Source organism: Lonchura striata, chromosome 2 (assembly GCF_046129695.1).
Source record: "Lonchura striata isolate bLonStr1 chromosome 2, bLonStr1.mat, whole genome shotgun sequence".
Lineage (NCBI taxonomy): Eukaryota > Metazoa > Chordata > Aves > Passeriformes > Estrildidae > Lonchura > Lonchura striata.
In genome coordinates this window covers 4,540,972-4,565,279 of record NC_134604.1, presented here as the reverse complement: position 1 = coordinate 4,565,279, position 24,308 = coordinate 4,540,972, and positions in this window count along the sequence as shown.

The window sequence follows — 24,308 nt, the reverse complement described above, 5'->3', positions numbered from 1 at the left end:
TGGGAGCCAGCCCCAAGGATTTCTGTTTAAAACTGATTCTAGCACGGTTCTCGCTGGAGCGAGAAGTTTCATAGCTACTTTGTCTTTTTGTGTTGCCATATGATATAATCGTATATTAACAGCCTTCCAAAATCCTGGCTCAAAAATCACATGGGTCTCAGCGTGTGGGTAATTATAACGGGCCCATTGCAAAAGATCTTTGATTCCCTGTTGGCTAAGGTCACGGGATAAGTGGCCACCACATTCCTTAGAGTGGTTAAGATATTAAGTTGGTCTTGGGAACAGGCCATGTTCTTAATTTTGACCAGTCTCACCAATAGCTGCGTCGTCTGCAAATCGGTCCGGAAGCTGTCCTGGTGTCTGGCCAGCAGAAGCAGGTGGAGAACACCCAGGGCCTTGGATCTTCTCCTTTCCGGGCTGACTTTGAAGAAGCTTGCTCTCTGCAGGGGTCAGCCTCTCCTCTTCAGGGAGTTTTCTTCTCGGGCTGGGGTCTGATGTTCAGCACTTCTGGTGAGCTCAGCCGGGGATGCCAGAACTGTCAGGGTCACTTGGCAAGACCCCAGCAGTGTGAAAGTCCTTTTTTCCCTGGCCCAGCCGCTGAAGAAGAGGTCTGGAATGTGTGAAGCCGAGTTTTCAAGGTTGTTTATTTTCCTTATCTATAACAGTTTCTCTCTGAGCTGCCGAGGTCCAGCTAGCACAGCAGCCATGGCAGTCTCCTTCCCACCCCAGGCAGCTCCCACATTATATACCCAAAATTACGTGCACTATGTTTACAATTCCCGTACCAATACCTAAAATCTACGTTGGACAAGGTGTCCCCATCCTAAACCAATAGAAAAGTGTCACCATCACACCGAGACATGGAGGACAAGAAGAAGGAAGAAGAAGCTTGGGCACGCCCAGATTCCTCCATCTTGTACCCCTGAATTTCATTCTAAAAAATCCCAAAATTCTACTTTTCCACCCTGTGTCAATTTCTCTATTACACTATGCAAACCCTTTTTGCTTGTAATTCCTCATATAAGGTCGGCAGCCTCTCCCGTGGGCTAAAATTGAATCCACAGGTGGTTTTCATTTGCTGCCAAGGTTCCTGGGCTCTTTGCCAGGGGCTCGAGTTATCCAGGACAGCCAGAGGGATGCTCTGGACTCCGACACAATCCTAGATGTGCAAGCCTTGATTGTGTTTGTCCCTGGATATTATTATAAAAAGCATTCCTAAAACTCCAAAGATCTCCTAGTCACTGAGAGACCAATTTGCACTGTTTTTACTGGTATTGCCTCCCAAGTGTAAGAATGAGTATTTCAAATCAACTACATTTAGAAATACAACTTCTCCCAAATGTTTACAGGGAAGATTTTTAATATGAGTGTCCAGGGAGTCCAGCATGAAGAGCACCATCTCCGCTTGCATGCAATCAGAAATTCAAGTGGGAAATTGCTCTGACAATCATAGGATATAAAACCACTGAGTTATTTGGGTTGGAAAAGCCCTCTGAGATAATCAAATCCAACTGTTCCCCCAGCACTGCTAAACCCACCACCAACCCATATCCCCAAATGCCTCATCCATTTGGCTTTTAGATCTGTCCAGGGATGGGGACTCCACCAGGACTCTGGGTAGACTGTGCTAGGGCTGAAAAGCCCTTTCCAAGAAGAAATTTTCCCCAGTATCCAATCCAAGCCTTGGCACAACTTGTGGCTCTTTGCTCTTGTCCTATTGCTTGTTACTTGGGAGAAAAGACTGATCCCCACCTGGAATAACATGGACCTATTGGATCAGGGCTAGAGGAGGTCACAAAGATATTTTGAGGGCCGGAGCACCTCTGCTCCTGAGACAGGTTGGTAGAGCTGGAGGTGTTCAGCCTGGAGAAGAGAAGGTTTCAGGGACACCTTACAGCCCCTACCAGTGCCTAAAGGAGCTCCAAGAGAGGTGGAGAGGGATTTTGGACAAGGGCCTGGAGTTACAGGACAAAGGGTGATGGCTCCCCACTGTGAGAGGGCAGGTTTACATCAAATATATCAGCTGGGAAGAAACAACCAATCTTCCTTCAGAGTTTCCCATTGGCCTTGACACAACATCCCACTTCCACTACATGACAAATGCTGGATAGTGGAAATTCCTTTTTTTTTGCTGCTCCAGAGGGTATGGTTGTGCCATCTCCATCTGCTGTGAGGGGGATTCAAAACTGTTGAGATGCTCCTTTGGGAAAATAACATGTGGGTTAAATAAATGTGTGGGCTCAAGGCAAGAAAACCTCCTGGAGAGCATCTCTGGAGGGCAAGGCAGCAATGCTCAAACAAGATCTGCACCAGCAGGAGCTGTGCCCATTGATTTATTGCAGGAGCTATGCACTTCCCACTAAGGATAAAACTAAGGAAGGGGAAAACTATGTTAACTCCAAAGTACAAGTGAGTTATTGCTGCAACTATTGCGTTAATAGGAAAATATTTTTCAGACTGATTAAGTGTTTAATTTTGATTTATTTCGTTCTGCTGGGGAGCAGGATGGGAAAAGATGATTGTAATCCCTGTTAACAGGCTCCAAGGGATGAGAATTTAATCTAATATGTCTGAAAACAACTTCAAATCAATGCTAATTTTAAGGACTTCACATGCTGGGAATTGTATTTTGGTACAGTAAACTATCTTGGGTTCTTTAATAGCACAGAATTTTTTGTGTAAATTACATCCTCAAAGCTTACCAGTTTGGAAAAAAAAATGGATGAGAAGTGGAGGTTAGATTAAGTGAGAGGTAGAGAGTAAACAAAATATCAATTGCATTTAAATCTTGGAGTGGCAGAAAATCTATTCATTTGTAGTATTAAATGGATCCCTCCTTTATGGTTATGGAGATGAGTTTCTAGGTGAAAGGTAAAACTATTGGAAAATTACCAGAGATTTAATAAAGTTCAGAAACCGTATGAGATCAGCCATTACTCTAAACTACTCATGGCCATGCACAAAACATTTCCAAGTGAGTTTTATTTCCCCTCTCTTAAACTGGGATAAGGAAACTAAGGAATAACATAAAACCTTAATTAAGCCTGATTTCTCTTTTTTTTTTTTTTTAGCTTAAACCTAACAAACACAAGGGTATTTTTTGCCTACAAACATCGTCTTAGTTATGATTTGCACACTGTTAGAGAAAGGAGAAAAATTCCCAAGGAATTTGTGCCCATGAAGGAGCAGCAGCTCTTCTGTGGCTTGAATCAAAGTTGATGGAAGTTTCCAAAATGCTGCAAAATGCTGCAATTTTTTTTTTCTGCAGCAAATAAACATATTCCATAGGTTTTGGGAGAACAGTCCTTTCTACATTAAATCTTTATGAGCAACAAAGACAGTATTTCTGTTGAGAAGGAAGAAAATATTTGTACCTCGAGAATTTTAAATGCAAAATAAATGGGAAAGAGTTGCACACACTGTCTTAACCTTCCTGGATAAATCCAAAAAGCATCATAAGTTTATATAAATAATACAACTGTAGAGCTACATTATGTAAAATAAAGATGTGTAAGGGCTGTAAACTGCCAGGGTGTGTCCCACTCCATCTCAGCTGAAGTCACTAGCTCATTCCTACTTTTTTGTTACTATGTCATGAAACATTTCTTACGATGGTAAAGGTGATGATGGTGGCCTCCATCAGCCAAAAGAATTACAGTGAAAATTATTATCATTAGTATTTTATGTACCAGGAAACAACATGGAAATCAAAAGAAATTCTACATTTTTCTCTGAAATTCAGCAACAACAGCAGAACACGACTGCAATGGCCATGGAAAAGGCTGTGAGTACCCAACCAGTGTCAGCTTGAGTATGAAAAACAGTGAGGAGGACTTTGGGTAGCAAAGACTGTCATCTAGCAGGAAGAGAAGGCTGATGGACTGCTGCTGAGCCAGTTCCCTGAATTCCCTTAGAGAAGTGGGCATTTCCATAACATGGCTCAACTTCTCAGTGCAGAATGGGGAAAAGGACCTGCATTGCCCCAAATGTGCCTTTTCCCCACAGACCAGAAAAGGATCCCAAATGACCAGTCCATATGGGCAGCTTCTGAATGGAGAACACCCAAAGCAAGGTGGGTCAAATCCTTGACTTTTGTGCCCAAAGCTGAAGAACAAACTATCTACAGACAAACTCCACATCTCCAACAGAGAATCCAAAGCATCTTAATTATGAGGCAGAGACAAGAGGGGCTAAGCTGTATCTTGCAAAGTGCTCAGCCCTACAAGTCTTGGTCCAATAAGGGTTTTCCTCAGAGAAGCTCTGCAAATTTCCTTAGGGAAATATCTTGAACATCAGCCTGTTTTATGGAATCATCGAGTCACAGAATGATTTGGTTTGGGAGGGAGGTTTAAGATCATCCAATTCCACTGCCAGGGACAGGAACACTGTCCACTGGAGTAAGTTGCTCCAAGAACTATCCAACCTGGCCTTGAACACTTCCAGGGACAGGACAGCCACAGCTGCTCTGGGCAACATGTGCCAGGGCCTCACCACCCTCACAGGAAAAAATTTCTTCACACTATCTAATCTAACCCTGCCCTCTGTCAGCATGAAGCCATTCCCCTTGTCCTGTCACTTCAGGCCCCTGTCTGAATTCCCTCTCCAGCGCTCTCAGAGCACTGGAAGGTTTATGACCATTACCCTGCCACCTGCAACCACCCCATTACCCAGCCAAGGGGACAAGAAGAGTGAGCATCCAGCTAGCAGTGAGCACCTGGATCCCTGCTCTGCTGACACCTGGGCTCATCATCACACTGACCTTTCACTGGCTCACAGACACAAAAACATGGGTCACCACTGCTTTGGTGACCACCTGGCAGCTGGACAATCCACATGCTTGGACTTGAGTGCCCATTTCCATTGGGGTTCCCTATTGCTGTGACAGTGCTGCACATCCCTTTGGCCTCACCACACTGTCATTTGTCATCCCCTCAATACTATACACCAACATCAAAGGAGGAATGAAACCTTAATTTTATTTATTACTTCACTCCTCTGATTAGGACATCATCACCTCAGACATTCTCTGTGGTTTCCCCAAACTAGGGCACATGCTGTTAATATAAATATATTTCAGCCTACTTCCATGATTCTTTTGATCAACTTGCTATAATATTTATAATTTTCTAGTTTGTTCTCTATCCTTCAGTGACTAAATCACCAATGCACTAAATAAAGCTGAACTAGAGCATTACCATGTTTCTTTACACTTTTCTCCACCATGGAGGATGCATTCTTTCAATTCCTCTATTTAATACCTTCCAGGGTGACAGAAGTAATTTTCCCTACAAATGACAGAAGTGACCCTGGACCTCATTGTTCCCAGCTAAGGAAAGTTTAAAAAATCACTTCACAGGACTGCAGAACTGTGGAGAAAGTAAAATATAATTAACAAGAGAGCAGGCACGGCTGGATGAAACCATGTCTGTGTCCAATACAGTGCTATCCTCCACTTCTTATAACCAATAGCCTGATTCACAGGCTCCTGCACTAGGGAAGCCAACATGAAGCAACAGACATTAAACCACCATGAACCACCAATTGTCAATGCTATCAAACATCAGAAAGTGGGTCTGCTCATCTAGTGTTTATTCAGTTCCTTTTTCCTCCATTTCCACCATTAGTCTAGTAAAAATCTTTGCCCTTTTGACACATGCTTGGATTTTTCTGAGATTAGCAGACTGAAATGTATGTCTTTCCCACGGGATCTGTCTAACAGAACCTTTCAAAGCTCATTAAAGGTGCTGGGGTGTGCATCAGAGATATGGGAGTAACCTTGTGCTATCTCCTCGCTCCTGTTAAATATTATGTAATATTAATATTCATTAATATTTTTATCTTGAGATGAGGATTCAGTCGAGATTCAGCCCATTGCTTCAGCAGTCCAGGTAAGCCTAGAAGGGTCTCTGTTCCCCCATGCAATGATATCACCCTCCTGTGATCCATCTCTTGCCTGCCTCCAAGCAATGGGCCTCCAGCCAATGGTGCTGGAGGACAGCCAGATGTGCTATGACATGGTCTTTCCTGCACTGTCCACTACCAAAAATAGACACATAGATGGGAATTAGTTGAAAAAAGTGATGAGAAGGAGTTAATCTAGACATAGCAGTTGATTTGGGTGGAAGATGTTGATTTTAAATGTCTATAAACTTTCACTGTTTCTTGTTGAGTCCCCAGCGTACAGAGCATCTTCTCTATCACATGAAGAGGAACCATGGGATCCACATGGGAACATAAGAATGTTGAGGTGTCTGCAGGGCTTTCGTGGGACAAGGAGGTCTCTAATGAGCTCTGAGGAATTGCAGGATTAGCCTGAGTTAGAGGTGCCATGTATCATAAATCCACCCTTGGTCACAATTTTTGCATACTGTGACCTTTGTGTCCAGAAGAGCTGACATCTCCTTGCAGCACAACAATATAGTTTGATCTAGTTCAATTGTTTTCAGTCGAAATCCTTCCCCTAACAAAGTGTTTAACAATGAAGAATGGTTCATAATGACCAGCAAAATGTTCTTTTCGTTTTACTCTCACTGTTAAAAACTTAAGCCTTATTCCCACTTTGGTGTAATTCATTTCCCACCTTTCATTCATTAATTCATTGATTAATTTCCCACAAGACCTTTTTTTATTTTTTATCCAACACCAGATCCCTGTGGCCCATGTAAATTCACACATGATGATACAACTCTTCCACATGAAATAAGTGGCCAGAGCCCAGACTGTAAGACACACTTTCCAAACTTTTAACAATCCTCTGGATTTTTCTTCCAACCCTCTATATGTTTTAACATCCTTTTTAAAGAAATTTAAAAATATAAAAGGAGAATTAAAAAAAAAATCCATAAAAACTCAATATAATAATCCTGTATTGGCTGCAGCATCATAAAAGAGATATTATCCTTACACAGCATGGTGGGTAAGGTTCCAGCATTTCCCTCTTGATACATATAGGACAGTTTGAGTCTTCTCAACAAGTTATTTCTCAGAAACAAGTGTTCCTGAGGAAAAAAACCCTATATATATGAATTTTGGCTACTGTTTTGATTGCATGAATGTTTACAAGTGCCCCAAGGATGGGAAACAGCACATCAAACAGGGATCAAAGTCTGGCACTCTGGAGGTGCTTATCTCAGAGGGATGCCTCCCAAGCCATCAGGGCATAGGTTTTTACAATTCAGGTTGAAAAACTCTCTGAGACCCCTGAGTCCAACCATTCCCCCAGCCCTGCCAAGCCACCTCTAAACCATGTTCCCAAGTGTCACATCCACACATCAGTTAAATCCCTTCATGGATAGGAACTTCACCACTTCCTCAGGCACCCTGTCCTGGGACCCAACAACCCTTTCAGGGAAGGAATTTTCCCTAGTACCCAATCTTGCTTGCATGCATTTTTCACACACAGCTAGAAAACTCCTCCCAAAAGTCTAGGACAGGATGTTGGAAAATGATTACAAATTTGCTGTAATCCAGAGGGAGAGAGAATATGACCTGTGAGGAAATGGGGAGTTCTGTGCTCTTCCCAGAGCTAGTCACCAGTAAATCAAGGAGAAAGGGCACATTTGGGTTTCTCTCAGTGCCAGCAGGGAGGATGTTACCAGCTGCCATAAAAATACCACAGTGGTCTTGGGGGAAGGCTCAGAAGCACGAAGCAAAATAAGGAATCAGCCACTGAAGCCACAGGAGTGAAATGCTAAGACACTTTAGCAGCACCACTCCTCCTCTTCCAACACCCATGGGCAAAATAGGGTGGGAGGAGGGAAAGAAAAAAAAAAGAACACTGACAGCACATCTTAGACAGCTGCCCAGGGCAGTGGTGGAGTCCCCATCCCTGGAGGATTTTAAAAGCCATGTGGATGTGGCATTTGGGGACATGGGATAAGTGGTGGGCTTGGCAGTGCTAAGGGAACAGTTGGATTCAATGGTCTCTCAGAAGGCTTTTCCAACCTTAAGGATTCTGTGATTCTATGATTATAAGAGAATAAACCTCCCCCAAACCACAGGTGTCCCCTCTGTGCTCCTCACAGGAACTGTCTACAGGAGCTACACTGGAAGGCATCATTCCAATAATTCCAATGCATCTGTCTGTTGCTATAGGACACAAGAAAGCACAACACGAGCCACTGCAATGGTAAGGTAAAAAAGAAGAAGGTTTATTTTCTGATTTTAACTTTTATATTTTTCTAAAGGTGATAGTGGATTGGAGAGTGAATTGGCTACCTCTCCAAAGACATTGGACAAACTACTAGTACATTAACTTCTTCTACCGCCACAAAGGAATGCAAAACAATATGTTGTTTATAGAAAATGTGTGGGAAAGTTTTTTAACAGAATGTAAACTCAGAAGGCTTTAGAAAATCTTAAGAATCAGGGCAACATCTGTCTCTTGAAATTATTAACATAAAGCCATGGCTTGGACTTCTGCCCCACCTCGCACATTGCAGTATCACTGGAACGTAGCCTCGAGAAGGAGAGGACCTTTCTGGGACTTCCTGAGAAGGAGAGGAGCCTAAAGAGAAGGGGAGAGCCCAAGTGCACCCCCTCATTGCCAGCATGACTCTGTGGCAGATTGGTTACATCACACTCACACAAATCCACCAAGGAAGGGGTTTCTGCTGCTTAGAGTTTTAGAAACAAGCACTGGATGGCTGGAGACATACCCTGTGCCTGACACCACTGCCCAGAACACCAGCCTGGGCTTTGGAGAGCAAGGCACAGCACCCCAGAAGGAACTGAGCCAGACAACAGGACTCATTTCAAAAACAGCCTTCTAGAGACCTGATCCAGAGACCGTGGAATTGAGTGGGGGTATCATATTCCCTGTCACACACTAGGCTCTGGGGCAATGGAATGCTACAACAGACTGTTAAAAACCACATTGAAAGCAATGGGTGGTGGGACCTTCACACACTGGGATGTGTATTTAGAGAAGTCCATGTGGTTAGCTAACAACTAAGGCTACGCCAGTCAAGCTGGACCTGGCCAATCAAAACCTCCACGAAGCACAGAAAAGGATAAAGTCTTCACAGTACATATGAGAAATGTGTTAGGGAAGACAGTTTGGATTAATCCTGCCTCAAGTAAAAGCAAACACATCCTCGGGATTGTTTTTGCTCAAGGGCCTTCATGTACTTGGTGTGTAATGCAGGAAGATGGGGAAACACTATGTGTACCTGGATGGGAATGTGGTTTTTCAGAAAATGTTGAATTCTATAATGTTGGCTGTTGAATGCTACTGTATGTCACAACTGCCATGTCCACTGAGGATGGATTGCTCCAGATACACCAGCCAGGAGCTCCTGATGCAGCAACCAGCCAACAGCACACCAGCCCTCATGCCCTGGAAGACATCTAGGAGGGACAGAACCCACAGTCATGGACTGAATGAACTCAGCAGACATCTGGGAGGGATGGCCATGACTACAGAAATTATATCTGTGCTTGTGTATATTTATATGTCTATGTATGTAATTGAAAGGTGTAGGATCTGGGCATGAGTAGATGGTACAAAATCAGGGGGAGATAATGTCCTAGTTTTTCTCACAGTTATGGAGAATGGGCAAAACTTAGAGCCACGTGGGCATTGTGAGTTTGCTATTCTGTATCACTCAAACCATCACCAGGGTGCAGCTTTGGGAGGAAGGAAAAGGTGAACGCACACCAGAAGTGGTGCCATCCTCTTCTTCTTTGGAGAAGTTGCCACAGTTGCCACTGGGGACTCTGCCCTTCTCCCACTGCTGCCTGTCCCCTCTCATACCTCAGGAGAACACACAGCCAGGCCCAGCAGAGTGCCTGTGCCAGCCACAGGGAGCAGAGCAGCAAACAGAGCTGAGCCGAGCTGAGCCAGGCTCAGCTGAACCCTGCCGGACACGGCCAAGCCCAGGGGAGCATCAGAGCAGCACAGCCTGGACAAGATGGCTCGGGGGCTTTGTCTGTCACTGTTTGTCTTAAGCTTGGGGAAGGGGAACGGTGATTGCAGAAACAACTGCCATCTTCACAGAGCCACAAAACATTCTGAGTTGGAAGGAAGTCATAAAGGATTATGGAATCCGACTCCCGGCCCTGCACAGCCCCACCCCAAGAGTCACACCCTGTGCTTGAGGTCATTTTCCAAACGCTTCTTGAGCCCTGGCAGCCTTGGGGCTGTGACCACTTCCCTGTTCCAGCGACCAGCCACCCTCTGGGTGAAGAACCTATTCCTAATATCAAACCTAATCTTCCCCAGACACAACTTCAGGCCATTCCCTCGGGAGTGTCACTGGTCACCAGAGAGCAGAAATCAGAGCTGCCCCTCCCGTTCCCCTCAGCAGGAAGCTGGAACTCCAGTGAGGTCTCCCCTCAGTCTCCTCTGCTCCAGGCTGAACAGACCAAGTGACCTCAGCTGCTCCTCCTACAGCTTCCCCTCAAGGCCCTTCACCATCTTTGTTACCTTCCTTTGGACTCTCTCTAGTCATTAATGTCTTCCTTGTATTGTGGTGCCCATAACTGCACACAATATTCTTGTCTTTGTCTCAGGAAAAACTGCACGTCCCTGCCAGGCTGTGCAAACACCCACCACCTTGTCTTTGTCTTGGCAACCACATGAACTGAGCCAAGGCAGTGAACATCTCGGATGTGTAAAGCACCTTCTCTCTTGTATACATACTCTTGTTATTAATATTGCTGTTGCTGTTCATGCTGTTCATGCTGTTGCTGTTTGCTTTCAGTAAATTATTATCTCAACCCCTAATCATTGCCTTTGCCCCTCTCTAACTGGAGTGGGGGCAAGGGAGAGGAGAAGAGCTGATTTGGAGTTTAATTCCCAGCTGCTTTTAAACCACCACATTATGTAAAAGAAGAAAATCCACCTAGAGGATTTTATATCGTTTTGAAACAGTTTTTCCCTTTTACAGTGTGACTTCTTCCCTCACTTTGAGGAACTGGATATGAAGTGCTGTTGGCTCTTCAAAGGGAAGCAAATACCTCAGTTGGCTTCTAACATTGTGTCAAAGGGGAAGGTCAGAGCAGGGAGGGCTGAGAGGCCTACAACCAATGAAGAATACCATCACAATTCCCATCACATACCAAGATGGGATGCTAAATACTTTTTAGCATCATCACATCTGATAATAACCTTGCCTAACAGCTAGAAAACATTTCCAACTAACATTATTTATCTGCAGCAACAGCATTATCCTAATATCCACAGTGTCACTCAGCTGCCTTGTACAAAACATTGCATCCCCATAATGCATTTTCTGCTCCATACCTTCATCTCAGTTACCTATGAAACAAAAAATAAGAATAAGAACAAGCAGAAGAAGCTGCAGGCTCTGAGCATCAGTTTTTCCAGGCATAACTGAACCACAAGAGGCACTCTGCTGATGAATACAAACCCCCAAATACTTACAATACCCAAATATTGTGTTAGCCAGAACAGCTCTGCAAAATACTTTATTCTCTATCCAAGCAGCAAATGTTCTTGCCTATTACTCCTTATTGCCCTTAAATTACTCTACCTCATCTTTGGGGATGTCAGTCCCCATTCTGCATCCCCTTCCCATTCCAGAAGCTCAGGCTTCTTCAGTGGAGCCTACGAAAAGATAAGAGAGACAATTTAAAAGGCATTGGAGTGACAAAACAAAGGGGAATGGCTTCACACTGCCATAGGGTAGGGTTAGATGGGATATTGGGAAGGAATTCTTCCCTGTGATGGTGGGGAAGACCTGTCACAAGTAACCCAAAGAAGCTGTGGCTGACCTGAAAAGAGTTGATCAACAGTTAACTCATGTAAGCATCAATTAACTATTAAGAGTCAGCAAATATAATCAGAAGCCTGGATGCACTTTAGCTTTGTCAAGATAAAAGACACAGAATGCACCTTGCCAAGATAAGAGGAACAAAACCTATTGTCAGCAGAAAACGTTGAACCAGCCAGTGAAGGACTGCGTATGCTTCAGAAAAGTACCAAGTGAGGAAGAAACTGAGGAAAAAATTACCTAGAGTTTCTATTATGAGGGCGTTGGAAGTTAATTTTTTTTTCTTTTTTTTTTTCTTTCTCTCAGGGAATTTTTCTCCTATTTGCTGCCTAAGAGATTATGAATGACAATACTTAAAAGAAAAAAATATGCAGAAAGGATGGGGAGGAGGAGGGAAGGGGTACAGTTGCTGCAGTCTCTTAGCTGGGTAGTGAGCTCAATGGCAAGGGGGTTTTCTCTTGGAAAGTGCAGAGATACCACAAGAGGCTGGGGAGGGGAGGGGTGATAACCAAGACTTGGCTGGGGGTGAAGGGACTGAGCTCATCTCTGTCTCTGTCTCTCTCTCTCTGGGATTGGAGGTGAGACATCCCATCACTGCCTCACCTGGGGACTTGTTTACTTTTATTCTATAATGAACTAGGCTAGCCAAATTAGGTTCTGTTATGGCCAAATTTATCTGTGCAGCTTCAGAGCAGCTGTAGCTGTGACAGTCTGACTCCCTTGGGACTTAATTTAATGCATCTTTGCATTTTGGCAATAAAGATCAATAACTGCTCTCTCTGTCTCTGTTTAATATTCACCTTATAGTGAATCTAAATTCTATGGCAAATCTAAATTCTAGTACCACAGTTTGCTTAAATAACATACCAAAACCAAAGATTTAGCAATGCCAAAATGCATATCTCTGCTTTTTTTTTTCTGTTGAGAAACTCAGTTTCCATATTTTCAAAGGAAATTAGTTTGCTCTGACATCATTTGATATTGGATATGAATTATACAGTTGTTTTCAGAAACACTTTAGTTTAAAAAATAGTATATTTGCTTTGATTTATATGAATGCTTTTGAAGTTAGTGAGGACTTTTGTCATTGCTGTTCCTGCTTTCAACAGAGCTGAAATAAAATGTTATTTTTGTACCTTTGAGTGTGGAATATTTATAGCATCAGCCTAACCTATGCCAGTGCACTGTGATTGCATTAGGTGAACAAAATAAGGAGTGACATTCAGAGATGCTACCTCCTGATAACAGTATGAAGCATTCCGATGAAAAAAAATTACTTATCAGCACTCACACAGTTTTAAAAATTACAACAGTTTCACTGAATTTACTGACAACCTCCCAGGGCAAGAGGACAATTTATAGCAATAGTAAGAAGAAGAAGACGAAGAAGACAAAGAAGAAGAAGAAGAAGAAGAAGAAGAAGAAGAAGAAGAAGAAGAAGAAGAAGAAGAAGAAGAAGAAGAAGAAGAAGAGAAGAAGAAGAAGAAGACGAAGAAGAAGTTATTTGTTCAAGAGATAGGTGAGTCCCCATGCTTAAAATGACTTTTAGCAATAGTGTCTTTTTAGCCATGCAAAAAACCTCCTCCTCTTTTCTACCACCAAAGCACCTTGGAATTATTCAAGGGGAATGCTAACACATCTTCCTCATTTCCATCTCCCAGCTTGTGCCAAAGAAGCCACCCACAATTGTGTAGGGTTGTATTTTTATTCTTCTCGTTGCTTGACCAAATCTGCAGACCATGAATGCCACCTGGACAGTCTTACTGTACACTCACCTTTTCAGAGAGGGGACAATGCTACCACTGAACAAGACCAGGAGGAGGGAGGAAAAGAATCCAGCTCCAGGGCCCCCAACACAAGAAGGACATCGAGCGAGTCCAGAGGAGGCCAGAGAGATGGTCCAAGGGCTGGAGCCCCTCTGCTCTGGAGCCAGGCAAGAAGAGCTGGGGGTGTTCAGCCTGGAGAAGAGAAGGCTCCAGGAAGACCTTACAGCCCCTGCCAGGGCCCTAAGTGGGCTTAGAGCAGGATTCATGAATAAGGGACAGGGACTTTGGGCAAGGGCCTCGAGTGACAGGGCAAGGGGATTGGCTTCATGCTGCCAGTGGGTAGGGTTAGATGGGATATTGAGCAAAAACTCTTCTCTGTGAGGGTGGAGAGGCACTGAACAGGTTGTCCATGGAAGCTGTGGCTGTCCCATCCCTGGAAGTGTTCAAGGCTGGATATCTCTTGGAACAACCTGGTCTAGTGGAGGGTGTCTCTGCCCATGTGTCTTGGGGTGATTTTATGATGATACTTTATTCCCTAATCAACTGCTTTATGCCCAGAAATGTCTGCTGTATATTTTAGGTGAACCAGGGGATGGGGCTGGTGCCTGGGGACCTCAGGATCTGTTCAGTTTCTCTCTCTTTTGAGGTCAATGGATACACAGATTGTTACTTCCTTGCCTTTGCTAGATCAATTTATTCAATTTAGGCAGGAAAGTTCTGGTATTTTGGGTTTTTCCTTCCTCTTGCCTAGAGGCTTTTCATCAGAAAATCCTTTCAGCAGCCTTTCATTTTTATTTCCTGGTTTGTTGCTTTTCTTCAGTCTGAGGAGCCTAGGGGGGACATCCACGGACAGTCCAAATCCTGGGAAAGACTGAAACAGTGAAAGAAGGGACATTAAACTCCACCAGCTTCACCTGCTGTGAGGACAAGAACCATGCCAGAAATCCAACAGGTTCCAAGCTGCTGTGTGAACTAATTTTTCTCCTCCCTTCCCTGAGACAAAGAAGGGCAGCTGCCATCTTTGCATCCTGGCCATGAATGAGGTGCTTTTCTCCCCCTATGCTTTGTGGGTATCTTGCTTTGTTAATAAACAGTTTTACCTTATTTTTCACTTTCACCCAGGGGTATTCAGTCCTCTCGTTGGAAAAAGGGATTATTGAAGCCCTTCTCTTTGGATGACATGCTCATTCCAGGGCGCTTTTCTCCTGAAATTTGTCTCTAAGCCGAGGCACCATGGCAGGGATGTTGGACTGGATGACCTTTTAAAGGTCCCTTTCAACCCAAACTCTTCTGTGCTCCTGTGATTTTAGGAATGCCCTCCCCAGATTACCCATTAACCAATTGCTACCAGCAGTTAACATGCTGGATGTACAAACTGTAGAAGTCAATCAGCTCTACTCAGCTCAGGCCTGTCACACTTAAGAGCAAATTTTAACCATGAAGCTGCCTATGAGCAGATCAATGTGCAAAAGACACAAACAAGAAATACTTGGCTCCACTCAATTCTCCCTTTGTTTTTGTGGTGTCAAATGTAATGATTAGGAAATGGTCTGAGCACATGCAAGAGCCTGCAGCAGTGAGCTGATTTAGCATGGGCAGTGCCAGGTAGTCCTGCAGCTGCCAAGAAAACTCCATGTACAACTGTGTTCTGTCTCTGGACTTCTCTGCTTTCATGCTGATTTCCCATTATATTCATTAACCTTCTCTAATGCACAATTGTTCTGTGTTTTTGTACTTAAGGGAAATTCTGGATTAGTTTGAGTAACACTACTTTGGGCTTTTGCAATGTGGTGTAAGCTTTAAAGCTCCTGAACCTACGTCAATAACTGCAGAGTCATTTGTTCACTTCCAGGAGCTTTCTGATCTCCAGATCCTGCCTGTGCCCACTGGACACTATCCTAATGTAGCCCTATCCCCTTTCATTTTAAAGCTGATACCTGCAACAAAACCCTGATGCTACATCAGTTCATGTCCATAAAAAAGACCTCCTGAATACAGAGTTTTTTATGACATGGTGATAAAAATCACCATTCTGCACCATTGGCTGGTTGTCCAAACCATTGTCCTGGGAAAAGGAGGAATGGTCTGTGCCTGATTGAAGCCACTTCACCAGGAATCAATGTATTCCTCAGTGCTATAACACCCACTTCAATGGTTCAGTTGCTTCAAATATGACTGAAGTAAGCATAAAGATCATTTTGACACTACACCTTTAAAACTCTTGCTTGGGAATACACATTATTGTTCCTAATTGCTTCCTGGTAGCTAATCGTGACTGATCTGTCGCTTCACCTCCCTCTTGCCCTGAGTCCTCCAAAGCACCACATGAGAGGCCTCTGTGCCCTCATCCCACTCACTCTAGTGTTCTGTCCCAGCTCTTGAGATCCCTATACAAACCCCTGCTTTCCCTACCTGAGTGATTTTCTTCCTGGATCCCTTCAAGGAAGAAGCTCAATAAAGGCTCTCCTTGGAACCTCACACGAAGACGCCATGTCTCTCCTTCTGCATCACCTGGGTCACAGAAGAACTGAAATCACCCGAGGTGTCTTTTTGAAGACACTCCTTCAGGAAGGCTGCAGCACTCTGAACACCACCCGCTGCAGCACTACAGGCCTTGGCTGCCAGCTGCCAGGATGTTGTGACCATGTCCAGTTCTGGCTGTGAGAGTCCTTCATGTTAATTGCTCAACTCCCACACCAGCTCTGGGGAGATAAGCATGGAGCAAGAATACTTTCATCCACTTCTTTTACTAGTTTTTACATGTATATGCTGATAAGTCTTTTGTCCCAGTAATATCTTATGTGGGGAAAAAAGAATGTAACAGTTTAATGAGTCCATGTACTAATCAGCGCATGTTTGTCATGTAAATTGTTACAAGAATTCACTTTTCCCTTTCAGAGTCCTCTCTTGTATTTTTCTACTCATGAACACACAAAGAGGGCACAGCTCATTTCTGATTTTGATACAGCTGTCTCTAATGGAATAATTTCCATCTCATTTTTAGCTTTATTCATTTGCATATATACAAGCCGCTGGGTTTTTTGGTTTTGTTTTTTTGTTTGGTTGGTTGGTTTTAAGATATAATAATTTATATATGTGGTTCACAACTTGAGATTTCAATTAAACCTTTTTGATAGGATGACAGGTTGGACAGGGCTTGCAGCAACTCAGTCTAGTAGAAGGTGTCCCTGCCCATGGCAGCAGGGACGGAATGAGATGATCTTTAAAGTGTCTTCCAACCTTAACCCTTCCGTGATTTTGTGTTCAATCACTTAATTCACTCACTTGCTTTTTTAGGACCTAGCAGCTTGTTCTGGTTTGGGATAGTTTTTTTTTCTGTTCCTTTTCCTTCATTTTGCGGGAAGGAAACTTTCTGCATAGTAAAATAATGCAGAATTTATTGAACATTTATTTTTTCAAATTCGATGTATTATATTGCCAAATCTTCTAAAAAAATTGCATAATTCTATTTTATTGATTAGCAAAATATTTTTTGAAATAATTTTGAGTAATTACATTTTACTGAATACCCTATAAGGACACCTGTCTCTTTTAAGTAGAGAAAAGGCCTGTGATATCTCTTAACACCCCTGCTAGCAGGATGCATTGCTGCTGCTTGCACACTTGGTGTGTGAGTACCTGCCCGACTACTCTCAGAAGAGAAATTGATGATGGTTGGGTTTTTCCCCAAGAAAGGATCTCCTTGTTACCCAAACCCTTTATTTACAGCTGCAGTTTAGGTGAGGCTTAACATTTATTAAGGCAAAGTTGTTCTGCATTTCTTTAATGTTCAAAAATTCCTGCTGCTAATTTTTTTTTATTAGAAGGGAAAAGAAAAGGTTTGTGCTCTTCTTTTGAGGCAACCAACCAAAGTTGAAGCTTATTTGTTGTACATTCAAACAAATTTGAGGTGTAGTCCTAGGAACAGGACTAACTTCTTCCTTTTAACCCACACAGAAAACCAAGTTCCTGACAAGCCAGTGACCTACTTAAGGATGACTTTCCTGCTTGCATACAGCAGGGAAAAGATTCCTAAGGAAAAGAGAGGTGCTGATGTGAAAAACACTAATCACTTATTTTTTAAAATCTTTTTCCTACTCTGTAGCACCCTCTGCCTGCTGGGACGCCCTGCGGTTCCAGCTACAGCTGCAGAGTTTCTGCTCGCTGCCCTGGGTGTACCCACCCTGCCATTCCAGCTTGTTGCTTGCAAGGTTCCTGCTTGCCCTGGCTTGTAAGATAAGCATGTATTCTATTGCCATCTGTTGGAGGTGGGGTAGTTTTCTTATCTCTTCCAAGAACGTCTCCCTCCGGGGAGATCTCTTCTGTTAATGGACCATTGAATGACTCACTGCATGACTGGTAAAGTCCCATTATCCCATGGTGAGATGCTCCACCCAGAGGGAGGAGCCAAGCATTCCTACCTGCATAAAATCAGCATTTTATGAGACACTGGGCAGCCACTTCGCTGGATTCCCAGAGGAGCAGCTCTCTTCTTTGCTGAATTCCCAGAGGAAGACCAGGCCCAACTACTACCAGACCTTCAGAGAAAACTCCACCCTTCTAGAGATCATCACTCCAGCAGCATTTCATCTCCCACTCCAGGAGGAGCAGCCACCATTTAACTGGACTACTACCAACACCCCAACTCCTCAGGGTGTCAGGTTTCTGACTACATCACTAGTTGCGTTTGTACTAATTACATTATTATTATTATTATTATTATTATTATTATTATTATTATTATTATTATTATTTAGTTTTTCTCATAGTAAAGAACTGTTATTCCCATATCTTTGCCTGAGAGCCTTTTTTAAAATTGTGGTAATTCGGAGGGAGGGGGTTTACCTTTTCCATTTCAGAGGAGGCTTTTGCCTTACTTCACAGACTCCTGTCTTTTCAAACCAAGACACTGCTCCAGCTCCTTTCTCTATCCAGAGGGGCAGCAGCTCGGCTGCCCTTGGCGGTTTGTGTAGGAAACGCTGTCTCCATCCCTTCCACCCAGCTGTGTCCACCACTGCATTACACACACACAGCTCTCCCAGCCTGCCTCCAGAGTAGAGGGCCTTCAGCCCTTGAAGCATCTCCACGACTTTCCTGGACTTGCCACACCACCTGCACATCCTGATGTTTGGGGTCCCAGAGTTGGATGTGTTACTCCTAAACATAAAACCTGCTTTTCCCCTTGTTCTGTTGCTCCAGGGTCTTGCCAAGCTTCTCTCCTTTTTGTTCTTCTTCCTTTTGGTCTGTTTTCTTTTGCAGGCATGACACAAGCCTGTAATCAAACCACTGCAGGATGTTCTCTGTCAGCAGCCACAGCCAGAGGGGGAAGAATCATTGCACCTGCACTGCCCAGCTGAGCAGCCAGCAGCACCCCAAACTGCACCCAAGGAAAAGTGCTGCAGCCAAGAAAAGGCTGTCACTGGTCTCTGATTTTGTTTCTTGTTGGTTACTGTTTTTGCTGTTTGACTTGTTATACACACTAGTAAATAACTGTTATTCCTTTTCCTATATCTTTGCCTGAAAGCCACTTAATTTCAGTTATAATTATTCAGAGGGAAGAGTGTCATATTGTCTTGCAGGTGCCAGAGCTGAGATTCCCTGGCAGAGGATGGTTCAGCCCATGGTGAGGCAGCTGTGCCCCTGCAGCTCATGGAGGGCATGGGGGAGCAGAGATCCCCCTGCAGCAGCTGGAGGACTCCATGCCTGTGAAGCTGAGCCTTGACTGAACTCAGGAAGAGTGGAAGAAGAGAGGAATACAAGGAAAGCATTTTAAGATTTGGGCTTTATTCCTCATTATCCTACTCTGATTTGATTGATAATAAATTAAACCAGTTTCCTCAAATCAAGTCTGTTTTGCCTGAGATGGTAATGACTGAGTGATCTCTCTCTGCCCTTACCTTGATCCTTACCTTGAAAGCAGACTTTTGGTAGATTTTCTCTCCCCTGCTCTGCTGGGGAGGGAAGTGACAGAGCCACAGCCTCACTAAACCTCATGAGAAGTTTTTAGCAGCCTACAGACTATGAATGAAAAACAAGGAACGCAGGAGCTGAGTAGTCCAGCCTGGACAGGGAAAATAAATGTGCAACTGAGGGAATCATGAGCCTATCTTGCAGGAAAATCTGTCATTTTGAACTGAAAGTGACAATTTCATTTTGAAAGTATTTGTGAATGTTGTCATGGCAGAAACAGAACATTTACAAGAGCACAGTTGCTCTGCAATGAATAAAGAGTATAAAATTGTTTTTCAACTTGGAGGCGAAAATGGCTTGAGACATGCAAAAGACACTCCTATTAAGCTGCAAAAAGACAAGTACAACCATATTTCACCTTCTATTTGCTGTCCTCTCTTCTCTGCTGCCTTTGTAGCACTTTCTAACATGACCATGACCTCAGTGATGGATTGGGAATTTGCACTGCCCTCCTCTCACTCACACAGCAAGCACCAACAGATCAGTAGAAGCCACACAGTCCATGGCAGCCCATGACAGGGGCATCAGACTATCACCTTTGCACCTAGCAGGTTGAACATTACTAGAGTGCCAGCTAAAGCAGACTAAAAAATTTATCCTAGGAGATTATTTTGTCCAGCCTGTCTCTGCTGTGCTATTCCTCAGACAAACACAGGCCCACCTCAGGATTTATTTTTCATACTGTAAAACGTGTGGTTTCTTTTAGGTGTGTGACCAAAAGGATTGTCACTGAGATTTTGGATGGGCCCCTCTGGACCACAAGCTGGAAGAATTTGAAGGCAGTGCTGACAGTGGGGCACCTCCTCCTTTGCAGAGTCAGTACAATTTGGTGGGGCCTCTCTGCACATCATGTTGCCTGTCAGCTTCATTTTTCCAACAAGATCCCCATCTGTACTTTTGGACACTTTAGGCTTTATTCAGGTATCTCTTTGTCCCTTGCTTTTGGCCATGTCAGGTTTGGTAGCGTGGAGGCTACAGGGGTCATTTCTGTGAGACCTGTATTTCCTCTTCTCTTGCCTTTTATATCATTCCAGTTGTGCTTTTCTTGCCTATCAGACTACTCTCCCAGCTGCAGATCAATTCAATTAAGCACAGAGGCCAAGCAGCCAGCAAATAGTTCATTAAGATGGTTTATGAGGTGTTGTTCTGAATTCATCAAAACCCTCTGGAGAAAATCCCCCTCTTCTCTTAACATGGATATGCAGCTGAGCTCCAATCCTGAGAGGACAGGACATACAGAGATATTGTGCTGCCTTCCTGTACATTAGGTGTTTTAAGTCACCCAGCAGTGCTTCACAAACCCTTTGCACACAACAGCTGATATCCTTCTGCCTCTTCCTCAACCCTCAGCTCATTAATTTGTCTACTGACAAAGAGCTTTTAGATCTTTCTGCTGTTTACTTGCTCAGACAGGAAGAGGCCCCGTGGCACTGCAGAATGACAACTGTTTTGGGCAGGTAACAGTTTACAGATCAAATCAATAATTCTTCAATTATCAACCCATGGTGACATTTCACCTCTCTGTTCCCTTGGTAGAGAAGCCAAGTAGCATTCCTTTGATTTCCACTCTATCACTCACTGAAAAATGTAAACAAATGTTGAAAAAAAAATACTTTAAAATAGTGTGTGAAGATAAATTCTCTCTTATCCTCCTTGTCGTCTTATCATTTTATGCAATTTTTTGCAGGTCAAATGGATTTATAAGCTTAATTGAAAAAAGATGGAAATGTGGCTGTAGACTGGGAAAATGTTCAAAATCCCAGACTAGGAAACTAACTGTTAAGGAATACATTTAGAACAGGTAGCTTAGTGTGCAAGCTGCAAATGGAGTTCTGCATGGTGGGAAATGGCAGGAGCCTGAGGCCAGAGGCAGGTGAGCAGCCACTCAGAGATATGCCAGGATCCAATAACTCCAAAGGAAGACCCCAGACTAGTGCACACAGGATGGAAAAAATTTTGCTATTAAAAAAAACAAAATGCTTTAAAGTTCTGTTGTGTTTTCAGGAAGTAGAATCACAGAATCACAAGATGGTTTGGCTTGGAACAGACCTTAAAGATCATCTCATTGCAAACTCCCTGCCATGGGAAGGGACACCTTCCACTAGACCAGGCTGTTCCAAACCCCAAGCCACCCAGTCTTGAACACTTCTGGGGTGGGGCAGCCACAGCTTCTCCAGGCAACCTGTGCCAGGGCCTCCCCACCCTCACAGGGAATAATTTCTGCCCAATATCCCATCTAACCTGATCCCTGGTAATGTGAAGCTGTTACTCCTCATTCTGTCACTACATGACCTTGTACAGAGTCTCCATCTTTCCTGTAGGCTCCCTCTGGGTACTGAAAGGGGCTCTAAGTTTTCCCTGGAGCCTTCTCATCTCCAGGCTGAACACTCCAAATTCCCTCAGCCTTTACTCACAGCAGAGGTGCTTCACCCCTCTAATCATTTCCATGATCTCCTCTAGACTTGCTCCATCAGGTCCATGTCCTTCCTGTGCTGGGACCCCAGAGCTGGATGAAGTTCTGCAGGTGAGTCTCACCTGAGTGGTGTAGAGGGGCAGAATTCCCCCCTTCTCTACTGCCCACAGGATTTTGGATGCAGCCCAGCATACAGAATTTTCTCAGTTCCCAGTGCACACAGCCAGGGCATGTTCAGCCTCTCACCCACCAGCACCCCCAAGTCCTTCTCAGCAGGGCTGCTCTCAGAACCATTCCCCACCCAGTCTGGATTTGTGCTTGGACTTGACTTGACCCAGATGCAGCACCTTGTGCTTAGTCTTGTTAAACCTCATGAGATTCCCGTGAGCTGGTTCTCCTGATTTCCAGGTCCCTCTGACTGACATCCCCTCCTTCACGTGGGTCACGTGCATCACTCAGCTTGGTGTCATCTGCAAACTGGCCACGAGTCTACTCGAGCTCTTGTCTGTGTCATTAATGTCATTAATGTCATTAATGAAGATATGAAATAGCACTGGTCCCAGTACAGGCCCCTGAGGGACACCACTGGTCACTGATTTCCATTGGGACTGAGCCACTGATCACCACCCCCTGGGTGTGACCATGCAACCAATTTCTTATCCATCTCACAGGCCTGTTGTATCTGCAGAGAATTCTGGTACTTAATGCACTGCAATTAAGGGATAAAATTACTCTACTTGTGTAGCAGACGCTGTACATTACATATTGTTTTAGCAAAAGGGTAAGATGTCCACCCAAACCTCAGCTGTGCCAAAGGAAGGTGAAATATTTAGGCTTTATTTTGGGGAAGGGGCAACAAATGATAAATCCAGAAAAAAAAACTTCCCCCACATACATAGTCTCTATTTTAACATTATGTTGTAACCTAAAACTATATTTAACATACTACTTAAGGGAATTAATATAGCGTAACTTTCTAACATTACACATATAATATTCATTGTAACATTTGCGAAAAAACAATCATAAAATATGCATTTTTCACAGAATGGAGCTGGGTAAGCTCTGAGGTCCCTGTGAAACAGAAATTTTTAGAATTCACTTAAGTTAAAAAAATTAATTAAGCATTTATATTTTAGGTTGTAAAATTATGTGTTGAATTTTAACCTTTTAAGTAAGAAATCTCTACCATGGGTCAAAGGCCAAAGGAAATGTAAATTTCTGAAGCTTCTTACATAAATAAACGGTACCCAGGGATGCAGGAAATCCAAATAAGAACACTGGTATGTCTCCCCGGCTGTCAAAGATAGACAGATAAGCACCAAGAGACCGAAAGCACATTCGCAGAGAGGAAGAGTTCGAAAGTTCACCTATGAGGAAGACTACGATATTCAGCCCCAGACCACCGAGAGACCCCCGCACGACCACCACAGCAAACCCCGCGTGCTCAGAAAGGCGGGGACTAATTAGGATGGGTGGCGAGGGCAGGCGGGGCCAGGGGTTGAATATGCCTGAAAAGTTGTGTCATGTACTGCATGTGGAACACCTTCGGGAATAAAGATGTGTCTCGGATCAGAGCTCGGGGCACAAATCCTGGAGAGGCATCTCACTTGTGCCGGGCGCTGGCAATACACACCCACTTCATAACTACCCCAGCTTGTGGAGTCTATTTATTTATTCCGTGTATCGCTTCACCTGCTGTCCCAGCCCACTCCATCACTCGGGGCTGCCGCGCTGTCACACGCTGTCCCTGGAATACGGCTGGGTGAGCTCTGAGGTCCCCGCTGTCCCCTCTGTCCCAGCCCACTCCGTCACTCGGGGCTGCCGCGCTGTCACACGCTGTCCCTTCCCACGGCAGGGGAATGGAGCTGGGTGAGCTCTAAGGTCCCCGCTGTCCCTCCTGTCCCTCCTGTCCCTCCTGTCCCTGCAGTCCCTGCAGTCCCCGCTGTCCCTGCAGTCCCTCCTGTCCCTCCTGTCCCCGTTATCCCCGCTATCCCCGCTGTCCCTGCAGTCCCGCTGTCCCTCCTGTCCCCGTTATCCCCGCTGTCCCTGCAGTCCCTGCAGTCCCGCTGTCCCCGCTGTCCCTGCAGTCCCCGCTGTCCCTCCTGTCCCTCCTGTCCCCGTTATCCCCGCTATCCCCGCTGTCCCTGCAGTCCCGCTGTCCCTCCTGTCCCCGTTATTCCCGCTATCCCCGCTGTCCCTCCTGTCCCCGTTATCCCCGCTGTCCCCGCTGTCCCCGCCGTCCCTCCTGTCCCTCCTGTCCCCGTTATCCCCGCTGTCCCCGCTGTCCCTGCAGTCCCGCTGTCCCCGCTGTCCCTGCAGTCCCCGCTGTCCCTCCTGTCCCTCCTGTCCCTGCAGTCCCTCCTGTCCCTCCTGTCCCCGTTATCCCCGCTGTCCCCGCTGTCCCCGCCGTCCCTCCTGTCC